This window comes from Chlorocebus sabaeus, chromosome 12 (genome assembly GCF_047675955.1).
Source record: "Chlorocebus sabaeus isolate Y175 chromosome 12, mChlSab1.0.hap1, whole genome shotgun sequence".
NCBI lineage: Eukaryota > Metazoa > Chordata > Mammalia > Primates > Cercopithecidae > Chlorocebus > Chlorocebus sabaeus.
In genome coordinates this window covers 46157061-46169637 of record NC_132915.1, presented here as the reverse complement: position 1 = coordinate 46169637, position 12577 = coordinate 46157061, and the positions used below count along the sequence as shown (strand labels likewise).

Here is a 12577-nt window from a genome sequence, read left to right as displayed (position 1 = left end):
TGGTGAGCTGGTATCAGACTATGGAGGGAAGGAAGGGGCTAGGAGGCCATGTTAAGGACCAGAGTTACTATTCTAAATGAAATGAGGAAGTTTTAAGCAGGGTTTGAGTTCACATGATTTTCTTGAAGGGCTTACTTAGTCAACCATCATTGCCTTTGGAGTGGTCTTCCTTCTGGAGTCAGGGACACCATTTGTCTTAAGTGTAGTAGTAATAATTCCTTATGGCAAGTGGCCAAATAACCAGCAATTCCCAGCATGTCAGGCCCCCATAATGGGCCTACAAGAACGATAACACTTGAAAAACATCAGAGAGAAAAAAAATTGCTCTTTGCCCTTAGTGAACTAAGGATAAAGGAACCATAAAGGAATATAGTCAACCATTACTACTCTGAGGCTAATGACCTCGAAGCTCTTGGCTTCCCAAGCTAGTTTTTTTCTCGTCCTTCTTGGCATTTCATTGCTTGAGAACAACTGTTCCAGGAAATGGAAAAAGAATGGAGTTCAGACTCAAAGTGGGTCTTTACTTTTTGACGATCCTGGTAAAATGCTTATAGGGACAGAAGGTTGAAATTGTCAAGAAGAGTGTTTTTGGATTTGTTTGTTAATCTTGGCCCTCTTTGAAGGCAGAGTGCTTCTAAGAGAAGATCTTATCATCTGATGAATAGGTCAGTTGGTCACTTGGGAGGAGGGAGTGAAATTGGTGGTGGCAAGAGAAGGGTGGATTTGTAAGAAGCATATCACTTTCCTGAGAGTTTTGTTCTAATTCTTCTCCAGATACAAATAAACATGACTTTGGGTGAATTGATTTACTTCTGTCAGACTGATTCCTAGACTGTAATAAGAAGGAATTTGGGCAGAGTGGGGTGGCTTACAAGCACCTGTAATCCCAAATACTTTGGGAGGCCAAGGCAGGTGGATCACAAGGTCAAGAGATTGAGACTATCCTGGCCAACATGGTGAAACCTCGTCTCTACTAAAAATACAAAAATTAGCTGGGTATGGTGGTGCATGTCTGTAGTCCCAGCTACTCAGGAGGCTGAGGCAGAATTGCTTGAACCTGGTGGGCGGGGGTTGCAGTGAGCCGAGATTGTGCCACTGCACTCCAGCCTGGTAACAGAGCGAGACTCCATCTCAAAAAAAACAAAACAAAACAAAAAAAAACGAAGGAATTTGGATTCAGGGACTTTTCTCAGGTTTTGTTCAGCTCTTACCACTTTGTTCTCCTTCCTACCTCTAAATGCTGTATGGAAAATATGTATTTTGGGAATTAATGTGCTGTATGTTTTGTCTTGAGGATTTCACAGATCCTTGAGAGAATATTCTGGGTTTAGTATAGAACTTGGGTTAGGATTCATTGATTCACTTGTTTTACAGTCAGGACACGAGTAGGGTGGAGGTCTTCAGAAATTAATGTCATCTGTTGCCTACATTGATGACATTATAGTAAGCAGATCAAATGTTATAGCTGTGTTCTTGAAAGGAGCTCTTCTAGGCCTCTGTAGCTGGGCAGAACATATTGTGTTCTCTGTGTTCTGTTTCACAGATTGCCTGGTTTTCTCTGAATTTTGTGCTGCTTCATGGCTTCTTTTCCCTTGATAACATGACACATAGCTGATGACCTCAAAAAACCTTCTAGATTTTCTCTTCTACTGGTATTTAACTACATGTAATAGTTTCATATTTTTCCTTTGAGGATTACCTTGTAATTTTAATAAGGGCTCATGAATGAAACCTACTAAATGGACAGTTGAAATATCCTACATCCAGGAAGCAGCATTGCAGTATTTTACTCATAGCCAGCTGGAATTCTAATAGATTGGTTTGCCGATTGTCCTATTAGTTTTTGTTTTGTTTTGCTTGAGGATTCAACTTTTCTGGATTTCTTTAACTTAATAGTTAAGGCTGGTCTGTAAAGCTATAGATAAGGTAAAAAAATTGTGGGTAAACTCTCCAAAGTTTCCTAGATCTTGCTTGGTGGGAGTGCAAATCTAATAGCCCATGCGTGTTATAACCATTGCCATTATTTGCTCAGTGGAGTAAAACAGAAAAGCATTAGGGAGAGTCTCTGTGGAGCTTCATGCAACTGGTGTGACATTGTCTAAGAAAAGTTGGTGGTTTGAGGAACCATAACCCAGGAGCACTTGACTGAGTTTTTAAAACACACAGTAGATTAAGGGCAGAAGTGTGTCGAGTTCAACCACCAAATCTGTTCATGTGGGTATCTTATAACTCCTGGAACTTGAATACTTCCTAAGTTTACTCCAGGTTTAATTTCATTCTAACCTTGTGATGCTGTTAATAACCAACATTGCCCCACCCCTCAAAAAGCCCAAAAAACAAACAAGAAAACCTCTCACTGAAAAACCATTATTTTGAATTTGACATGAGAACCAATGCATTATTTGCCATTTTTCTCATAAAAGTTAACTGCAAGTTCTGTGTAAGAAATTTTAAATAGATAAGTAAGTGTCACACAAATGAATACAGATATATTCCAGTTCTTTGAATATACGTGAACTGTTTGCTTATTGGTTGAATGCCAAGACCAAGGTGAATGAAAATGGTCATTGAAGCTCATCCATCTTTTAGACATTTGGCACTTCATTGTGCAAATGTGCACATTGATAATTTTGGCTTAAATGCTTGGCATTTTGTTTGGAAATCTGTCAGCCCCTTTGAAGTCTTTTAATTTGGGAGTGGGGGTAGATTAGACTGGAATAATAATAAAGTAGGCTCTGCAAATAATTGCAAATACATAGATTATTTCTTTTTTATAGGTTGCCAACAGATTTTATAAATTGGAACTTGACATTGATTATATTAGGTTGTCTCACTTGTCAAGAAGTACAGTTTCTGTTACAAGGAAATAATGACGTTTTCGTTTAGAGGATGAAACATTTTCCACAACCATGAATCTGTTACTGGCTTCATTCAGCCAGCTGCCAGTGGAATCCAATTTCTAGAAGGCAGAAGCAGTGCCATTCACCCTTGCTGATCTTTCATTCCTCAAATTTTAAGTCTTTCAGCCTCCAAGAATCCTTAGGGTCTTCCTCTGCCAGGTTAAATGTGTGAATTACAGAGTAAAGAGTAAGTTGAAGATTTGTTCCATTTCCTGCTCTCAAATAATTTTCATGGTTTTCTTTTTTCTTTTTCCCTTTGGTGATCTACTTTCAGAATCTGAGTCACTAAATTAGTTTTATCAAAGGAGGAAAATGTACTTAGATACTTAGAAATGGAAACAAGATTTGTAAGTTGGCAATCACCTTGAATGAAAATACAGTTGGCCTTCTGTATCCACAGGTTTTGCACCCGCAGATTCAACCAACTGTGAATCAAAAATAATGCGCAAAATATCCAGAAAATGTTACATTGTTGCTGATGTTTCAGTATAGAATCTTTTCTTGTCCTTATTGCCTCAACAGTATAGTATATCAAATATTTACATAGCATTTACATTGTATTAAATATTAGTAATCTAGGGATGATTTCAAGTATAAGAGGATATGTGTAGGTTATATGTAAGTGCTGCACCAATTTTTAAGTGATTTGAGCATTTGAAGATTTTGGTATCCTCAGAGGGACCTGGAACCAATCCCTACCACGCTGATACTGAGGGACAACTGTACTAGGTGAATACTGCCTTGCCTTAGCCAAGGTGATAACTATGTATATTATAGAGATAATTGCCCTCCAATGCAGTTTTGTTTTTTGTTTATACTATGTTGGAAAACCGTTATTTTATTGAAATATAATTATGTGGAATTTTTGAAAGAAAATATGGAATATGTTATTTGAAAAGCTTTTCACATAGATTCTAAATTTCTCAACAAACCTTTTAGGCTTTTCACAGATACAAGCATTTATAGCAGAAATGTAGTGAATATTTTTATACATATTCTGTAAAACTTAAGTCCCATTCTACAAATGATTGGAGTAGAAATAGGCATTAAAATGTGGTGGATTCATGCACAAGTAGGTGGTTTGTGTACTATAGTGTGAATATACTGTTTCTTATTTTCTTTAGGGGGGCATTTTTGTTCCCCTGGGGAAATAAACTTCCCATTTATTTTTCTTAAGTATTTTTAAGCTTGGTTACTTATTTTTTTAAGTAATCCCTGCCACTGTTTATATGTAGAACCCAAGTAGCATTTGTAGTTGAATCTTGTACATTAAAAATATTTTGATCAGCAAATATTTAACAAGTGCCTACTGTGCGTTAAGATGTTTGTAGAATTGCTGTTTTGTTTGTGAATGTCAGCACTGGGCATAGATCTAAATCCTCCTCTTTGCAAACACCCCTGAGAATAGGAACTAAGGTGAGAATGTGTTTTGGCCTATATCGTGTTTTCTAGTCATTTCTATGTATTTTATTAGAAAAATATTTTTAAAAAATGTTTTGGGTTAGGGAACCAACCCGCTTGTCCAACTTGTGAAAGTCTGCGGAACAACACCACCATCAAAAAAGACAACATACTCGGATCAGGAATGTAATCACCCAGTCACCTAATAAAAAGAGTGCTTGAGTATGCATATGGAGCAAAAGAGCAAAACCATTCATTTGGTAAAGGGTGAGTAGGGGCCAGGAGACAGCGACAGAATGCTTTAAAAACATGTTGCCATTAATATTTAAGACAGAAAGCGTTCTGAGCCCGCTCCTCTCTTCTACCCTTCCTCAGCATTCATGTTGTAGTTTGCTCCCAAATGCTCACAAGTCCGCGCCAGACGGAAATTCGCACAGGCCGCTGCAGTCCCGCAGAGGCCACTCAGGGGAGGGACGCGGGCGGAACAGTCGCGCTCAGTCCTCCCAGGCTGCTCCAGGCCCCAGGTTCTCTGGTGCCTCGTGCCGGCTCCTGGCTCGCCTCCCTTCTGCTCTGTCCAGCCCGCCCCGCCGCCCCCCTGCTCACACATGCGGCCCCTCCCCCGCGCCCCAGCCTCTGGAGTCGCTTCGAGGCCATCTAGTCATACGCTGTCCATCAGATGTGTTTACTTTTTTCCTGACAGCCGACACATCTGGAGCACATATTCAGGTTATTCCAGTGCCACTAGACACATTCCACAAGATCATTTCAGCGGTTGTTATGGCGATCTTCCTCCCTCCAGTGATTTTCAAGTTGCATGACAGAAATAGCTGGAGCTAACCAGGGGGACAAAAGTCAACGGGATCAGGAAGGGCTTCTTTCACAGAATGAACTAATTAGTGACCCTGCTTTCTTCACAGGGCAATGAGCATATGGTTTAATAAAGTGAGTCTGTGACACTTTTTTTTTCTCTGTAGGCAAAGCTGTCACTGGCTGAAAACTTCCCTGTTTTTACTGGTGGGACCGTAGTCTGCTGTCTTTCAACAGAGTTTACTTCACAAGTAGAAAATGTTTGCTCCTGAGAGTTAAGCTTCAGAACGTATTCTTGGCTTCATACTACCTAACTATAGCAGGTCCTGTAACTTAAAGAGACAGTATTAATTTTATATTCATTTCATGGAAAGGATTTATGCTTACTCAAGACTAAGCATTTTCATTTAGGGTTTTTAAGTATTATGAATTGACCTGAAAGTTCAGGTAAATAGAATTTGTTGTTTGCTGTGGTTTTTCTATAAAATATAATCAATATTTCTCACTGGATTAGTTACAAATTTATTTGAACCTGTGATTTTTTTTTATTGGGCACAGTTATGGAATATTTTGGTATTAAAAGATTTGATTAAGCTACTTCATTTTTATCACATTTTAAGTACCATGCAGATGTCAGGTTATGTCTGTCAATTTTTTTCCTGATGTACTTTTTACATTTTGTGTAGGATTTTGGATGACTTTATAGTGTGAATATATCATTGCAGACATGACAATTTAGACCTGAGATCATTTAGTGTTAGTAGTAGTAATACTGCTTGCAGCTTATAATAGATATATAAGGCAATTCTGTAAAGCACTGCCATCTTTGATTACTTTATAAAGAATACAAACATGCCTCAATAAATGTTTTTTGGATGAATGGACATATCATATGGATTCAAACTAAATACATGTTGCCATTAATCATGAGTCTGAGATGTATAGATTATAGGGGCTCATTTTGTTTTCTTCTTTTTTGATTTGGTATTCCTATACTCTAATTCAGTCTTGAAAAACGTAGCCAGCTATACATATTTCACACTTCTCCCCATATGTACCATGATACTCTTTTATAATAAAACACATGTACACATAGAATCTCTTAACCTCCTTTTCTTGTTCTTTCACCAATACTCACAAATTCCCCTCCTTTGCACACACCCCATTTTTAGGTTTAGACCCAATGCACTTAAGTCGCCATGAACAACAGAGTTTATAATAAAGTTTTCCTTTTTGATCGAATTACTCATGTGCTGACTGAGTTCTCAGAATTGTAGGAATATGACAATGAGTGACAAGTAGGAGAATCAGAGCTGGACTCTCCCAAGCAATTGTCTTAATCTTTTTCCGTCAGTACAATACCTCTTTCCTTCACGTCTCAGTCAAATTCCTGTTCAGTGGGTCCCACTGAGGCTGGTCGCAGCTGCTGTGGAGTACCTGCTCTTAGGAAGACTAGAAGAACACTGAAAGGTCACATAATTACATGTGAATTTAATTCACAGAGACCTGCTTGTCACTTTTCCTTGTGTTTCTCCTAGTTACACGTTATTAACTGTGGTGCCTTTTAGGGCCTCAATTACTTGGGCAAATATGTATCGTGCAGACACTGAGCTCAAGTTAGAATGCTGAGAGTGTTTGTAAAATTATGTTTTCCTCTCCAGATGTAACTTTACAGTAATTAAACCTAATGCAATGTAAGCATTGTAGTCAGTGTTGTGGTAGCTATCTCCAAGTCTAATTGGTAACATCTCTTAAATCATAGCACTTAATGCCAGTTATCTGGGAACTGAAATAAACCAAAACAGTTACATACATTAACCTTTGGTTTTTCTGCATCAGGTGAGGTGGATAGCTTGTCACTTTATCAAATCTGTCATCTGTATTATTTGGAATTTTGATAGCATTTAGAATTTTTTTTTCTTATTTAGATAGCTCTGTGTATCCATCCATCCATCCATCCATCCATCCATCCATCCATCCATCATTTCTTCTGTCTTTAGGCTATTTTGCATAGTTTGTTGCCCTAGATTTGGAGACTTGATCCAGCATAGAGCTATTGTCCACTTGGGTTATTGGGGTTTCCCTTTCTAAGTAGATGATCAAAATCCATGGTGAAAACATGCTTGCCCTCCATAAAGGGCTACTTGTTTGCTGTATTTCAGTCATTTTTCTGCCAAAAGTAAAAAGTAAAAGAGTCCAAAAAATAGAAAAGAATCTCAAGTTTAAAATTTTCTTTTGCATTTATTATACCCAAGAATATGGTAAGCAGCTTAATGTAATCAAGCAGCAAGAGTGCCAGACAGTTTTCCTGCATGTGATAGCTAAATAAATAGTGGACCTCCGTATGGCAGTGATAATCGCAACTTAGAGGGTTTTCTCCGTTGTGAAATGTTTGTGTTAAGGATGACTTTTTTGTTGTTTTTGTTACAGTCTGACAGCTGAAGATGCTTTTAAAACCTTCTAGTCACTTAGAGCAGAGCTATATGGCACAGGCTTGGTGGTTCTAAAAGGCAGGTCCTATCCATCACAGAAACAGCAAGTCTCTGGGTTATGGGGGAAGATTGAGGGGTGGGGGAGTGAAGTAAGGAGAAAGGGGGGCTGCTGTGTCCAGTTTACATTTGTCACCAGTGACTAGCTTTTAAAAAATGTATTAGCTGTGCATGCTGGTAAGTAAGATCCAGCTGCAGGGGATTATGGCTTTGAGTGGGTCGGGGAGCTTGGAATGCATTCAGTTCCATCAGGGGATTTGTGTCCCTCGTCATCAGCCTTAACATTGCTAACACAGTAAAGATTAGGAACAGACCAGTGTCACCTGCCCTGAACTTTGAAAACCCTGGAACCATTAAACAAAGGGGGGTGCTAGTTTAGAAAGTGTCCCTTCTCTCTGTCCGAAGTGTTTGTCAGATGACACATGCAAAAAAAAAAAAAAAAAAAAATACACTTATGCTCAGGTGAAGGGCTGTCTGTAGTTGAATTATTTTCACAATTTACTGAACTTGTCACAGTCGTAATTTCTAATGAAAAACACCTTCCACAAATAACTTTCAGTTATTGAATGAACATTTTTGTGAGGTGATTTCCAAATCAAAATGAAGAGTCTGTAGTAAGGAGGGAATATTTCTGAGCTTTAATCTCACTCCATAGGAGAAAAAGATTTTGCTTGGTTTGGGTGACCCTCCCCTCCTCCTCCTCCCCAGGAAGAAAGTTAAGAGAACACCACAAAGGTTTACTTTTTTCAGTGATTTTGAAATTCAGCCTACATGCCAGCAAGCAGTTTAGAGGCAGGAAGTCTTTTCTAGTAGTGCAGTCATGAACTGGTAAACTAGAAGCATCTGTAAAAATTTAGAGGGAATATCAGCTTTCTCAAAGCTCCAGCCCAAGTGTAATGAGGTGCAAATGATAGCACTGCATAACCCTTCCCCACCCCAATTGTGGAATGAGATATTGAGACAAAAATAAAGAGGAGAATAGGGATTTCAGAACTCTACTGTACTGAAATAAATTTTGTTTTTCAGATGAAATGGCTTTTGAGTGACTGAGGATAGCCCCAACTTTGACGGTAGATGAGTAGCAAATAAATGATTTTCAGCTCAGCATCTCTAGGTACCATCTTTGAAAAGTGGTTGCTTTTGGGGTGTGAGTGCATAAATGACATACCTACTCATTTGGCTGAGTAAATTAATGAGAATTTTTAGTATAAAGTAAACTTTCACTGATTTGTATCTTTGGCAGGCACCTTTACAGAAAGAAAAAAAAAAGGTGGGGGGTAAGAAAAAAGATGTGATTTGTTTGAAGGAACACATCTGGGGTGTGATCTGCTATATCTTAACACCAGATGGCAGGTTTAGGCTGACAACTAAACCCAGTTTAGCCTGGTCAAACCGTATCTTCGTTTGTCCTTTTCCTCCTCCCCTCCATACAATCTGTGCACAGGAAGTAGAACAATCATTTGGACTCCAGGCTAACAGTCCTCTTGTATCTGTGGCTTTGGGTTCTCTTTCACTGTGCCTCTGCTGTTTATAGACAAGTTTGGCTTCCCTTGGCAACACCTGAAACAGTTCTCTCTGTGGCTCATACTTTTTTTCAGAGGTATGTTTTGTCGAGGCAGAGGTGTGGTGCCTTTAGGTGGCTGGTGCTTGTCATGACAGGCATGGCATTAGCTGGGCGAGCGGTGACTAGAAGTGACAGCATTGATTTGAGGTGCCTGGGGGCCTCTCAATCATCACTCCTGCTGGAGCATTGAGAATATGAAAGCACCTCAGAGCACCACTGCTTATCAAGGAGATAACAGTTAGGGAGAACAGGGCCAGGAGGTGACTGAGGACAGGTAAGTGCCTTTCCCTCCCTTTATTTTCTTGTAGTAGATTTTACTTGAAAGAGTGTCATATATGTGGCCTTTAGAAAGAAGGAATACAAACAAGCTGTGTCCAGGGCCTCAAAAGAAGGGACCTTTGAATTTCCAGAAGTTTCAAGTCTTTTAATTTCTGCCTTTAGACGTAACAGTTTCTTTGTGCGTTGTGTCATAAAATGACCAAACATTAAAAAACCAACCAAAAAAACCCCTTCAACACTTCAGGGAAAAGAGTCAGTAAATAGTATATTTTCCTCCTCACTGTCGTTAGACACATTACCTCCTCAGTGATAGTGGTAGCAGTCACAGCCTATTTTTATTACTGACTCTCAAAGGACCAGTGTCAGAAGTTTCTTATCACCCCTAACCATTGGGTTCCTTTGTAGATTTTCCAGGAATTAGTTTTAGATTCTCACTACTGATTAATGGACATATGTGTAGTCTATGCAAAGAGCTACAAAACACATTCATTAATCCATTCTACAAACTAAGATTAATTATAATTGTCTGTAGGCATCTTATAAGGTCACAATTCTAATATAATTTGATAGGAGCTGTTAGGGATTTGAATGAAATTTCAAAATCACCTCCACAGAGAAGGAAAAAGACCTTTAGAACAAGTCAGTGAATGTTTTTATTGGGCAGAGCTTGGAGTTACTTCCTGAGATTTCTCCTCTTTCATAGTTCAGCTTTCCTGGGTAGTCAAAGATCACCTGTTTAAAAAAAGAAATAATTCCTGGATACCAAATATTACTATAGTTATCAACATCAAGGCAATCAGAATTTTTCTGAGTAGATTTTAAATTGTTTTTGTTAAGTTATACATTTCAGTTGTAATTCTTTTTTTTTTTTTTTTGAAACAGGATCTCACTCTGTTGCCCAGACTAGAGTACAGTGGTGTGATCTCAGCTCACTGCAACCTCTGCCTCCTGGGCTCAAGCGATCCTCCTATCTCAGCCTCCCAGGTAGCTGGGAACACAGGCATGTGCCACCACACCTGGCTAATTTTTAATTTTTTTTTTTTTTTTTTTTTTTAGAGACTGGATCTCGCTGTGTGACTCAGGCTGGCCTTGAACTCCTGAGCTCAAGCGATCCTCCCACCTTGGCCTCCCAAAGTGCATGAGCCACTGTTCTTGGCCTGGCAGGTGTAATTCTTACATGTCACTATAGAACTATTTTATATATAATGTTTGACATGCAAACTTTTCTACTTGGTATTTTAGAAAAAGAATTTGTTGGTTAGAAAATCACTGAAGAGAGTTTAGTAAGAATACTGTTTGCTTTTTAATAAACTATTTACTATGGTTCTTGTAAATAAAACAAAACAAAGCAACTTAGTTAATTCTATTCAGGAAACTTAGCTCAGTTTCCTAATATGAAGAAGACTGATTTGATAGCTTGGATATGTAGAGGCCTAATATGGTTTCAATCATTGTGTGGAGGAGGACATTACATTGATGAGACAAAACCATTTTCTAGGTTCTTGAAACTACTTGACCAATTACAGTAATTTGAAGAGGGGCACTTCCTAAATAATACTAAGTTCAATTCATAGTATGAACTTTTGAGTTCAAGACTTCTGTAATTTTTCTTGGCTTAAAAAAACTCAAATTTATAGAATAGTAATGATGTTGGAATGTTTGATTAGATTTTAGTGTTCCACATAGTTGACTATAATAATTTCTGAACTACAATAGTCAGTTTCAGCTAGAATATTTCCATTTATTCAACACCACGTTAATCTTTGCTTACTTGTCACACAGCTTTTTTTAAAAAAAATCTGATGTGAATTTGCTTTATTGCATTTGACACGTTTGGGCAAATGACAACAACTTTGGTGTTTTAAAAATGTTCCAATTCCAGAAATCAGCCTTCAAATAAGCTTCAGGCAGTTTCCCAGTAAGTTCTTAATGGATTGCCGTCTTTCTGCCCATCTGTCTTTTAAATTTTTTCGTTAAAGGCCACAATGGGGGAAACTAACTAGTTCGCTCTAGATGGCTATACTAACCCTACTTTAAATACCACTGAGAATTTAAAAGGCTGTGTTTTTGCATCTAGGCTCACTTGGATTTGAATAACTGATCTCTGACCATGGGCAAGTCTCTTAACTTCTGTGTCTTGGTTTCTTCTATTTACAAAGAAAGATAGGCCTATTTTAGGTATGTATTAGGGTAATAGGTGGTAATGTTAGAATACAGAGTCTAGTATGAAGCCTAATATATAGTAGAGGAGGGTACAATACTTGATAATTACTGTTGTTATAACCTCCTCCTCCCCACAACCTCCGCCTCCCAGGCTCAAGCGATTCTCCTGCCTCAGCTTCCTGAGTAGCTGGGATTATAAGTTCATGCCACCACACCTGGCTAATTTTTGTATTTTTGGTAGAGATGGGGTTTCACCATGTTGGCCAGGCTGGTCTCTAATTCCTGGCCTCAAGTGATCCACCTGCCTTGGCCTCCCAAAGTCCTGGGATTACAACGCGCCTGCCTTGGCCTCCCAAAGTTCTGGAATTACACCGCGCCTGGCCTGCTTGAATCCTTTTAAGCCATCATTGCCCTAGTTAGGGGTTTTCCCATTGCTGTTTGATTTTCAGATTCATCAATTGAATACTACCCCACTGTAAGCTTTTAGTGTTTTTTTTTCCCTGTATACACTTGGCCCATTTCAAGTTGAACAGTTGTTTGTCAACTTCAAAAAAGACCACTTGTATATATAACATGATCTGTATTTGTGAGAAATATTTTTCCTCTAGGACCAAATTATTAGTAACTTTACTGAGTCTTAACATGCAGATATCATCAGTGTGGAATAAAATATGACATGCTCTGAGAGTAACAAGCTTCCCACTTGGGAAGTACCTTGGTGGCTTTTCATGAGAGGAAAGGCATAGTTACTTAAGCCTGGTTATGGAGCTGAACAAACCTATCATTTGAATCTTGGTTCTTCTGCTCCCTAGCAATATAACCTTGGACAAAACCTTTTACTTCTTTGGGCCTTATTATTGCTTTTTTTTTTTTTTTTTTTGAGACAGTCTCACTCTGTTGCTCAGGCTGGAGTGCAGTGGTGTGATCTCAGCTCACTGCAACCTCTGCCTCCTGAGCACAAGTGATTCTCCTGC

General features: G+C 38.7%; 1 protein-coding gene across 8 annotated transcripts in view; it reads left to right on the top strand.

Moving 5' to 3' along the window:
* BNC2 (basonuclin zinc finger protein 2) overlaps positions 1 to 12577 on the top strand; it is a 454964-nt gene that overhangs the window by 37478 nt on the left and 404909 nt on the right. The window lies entirely within an intron of this gene.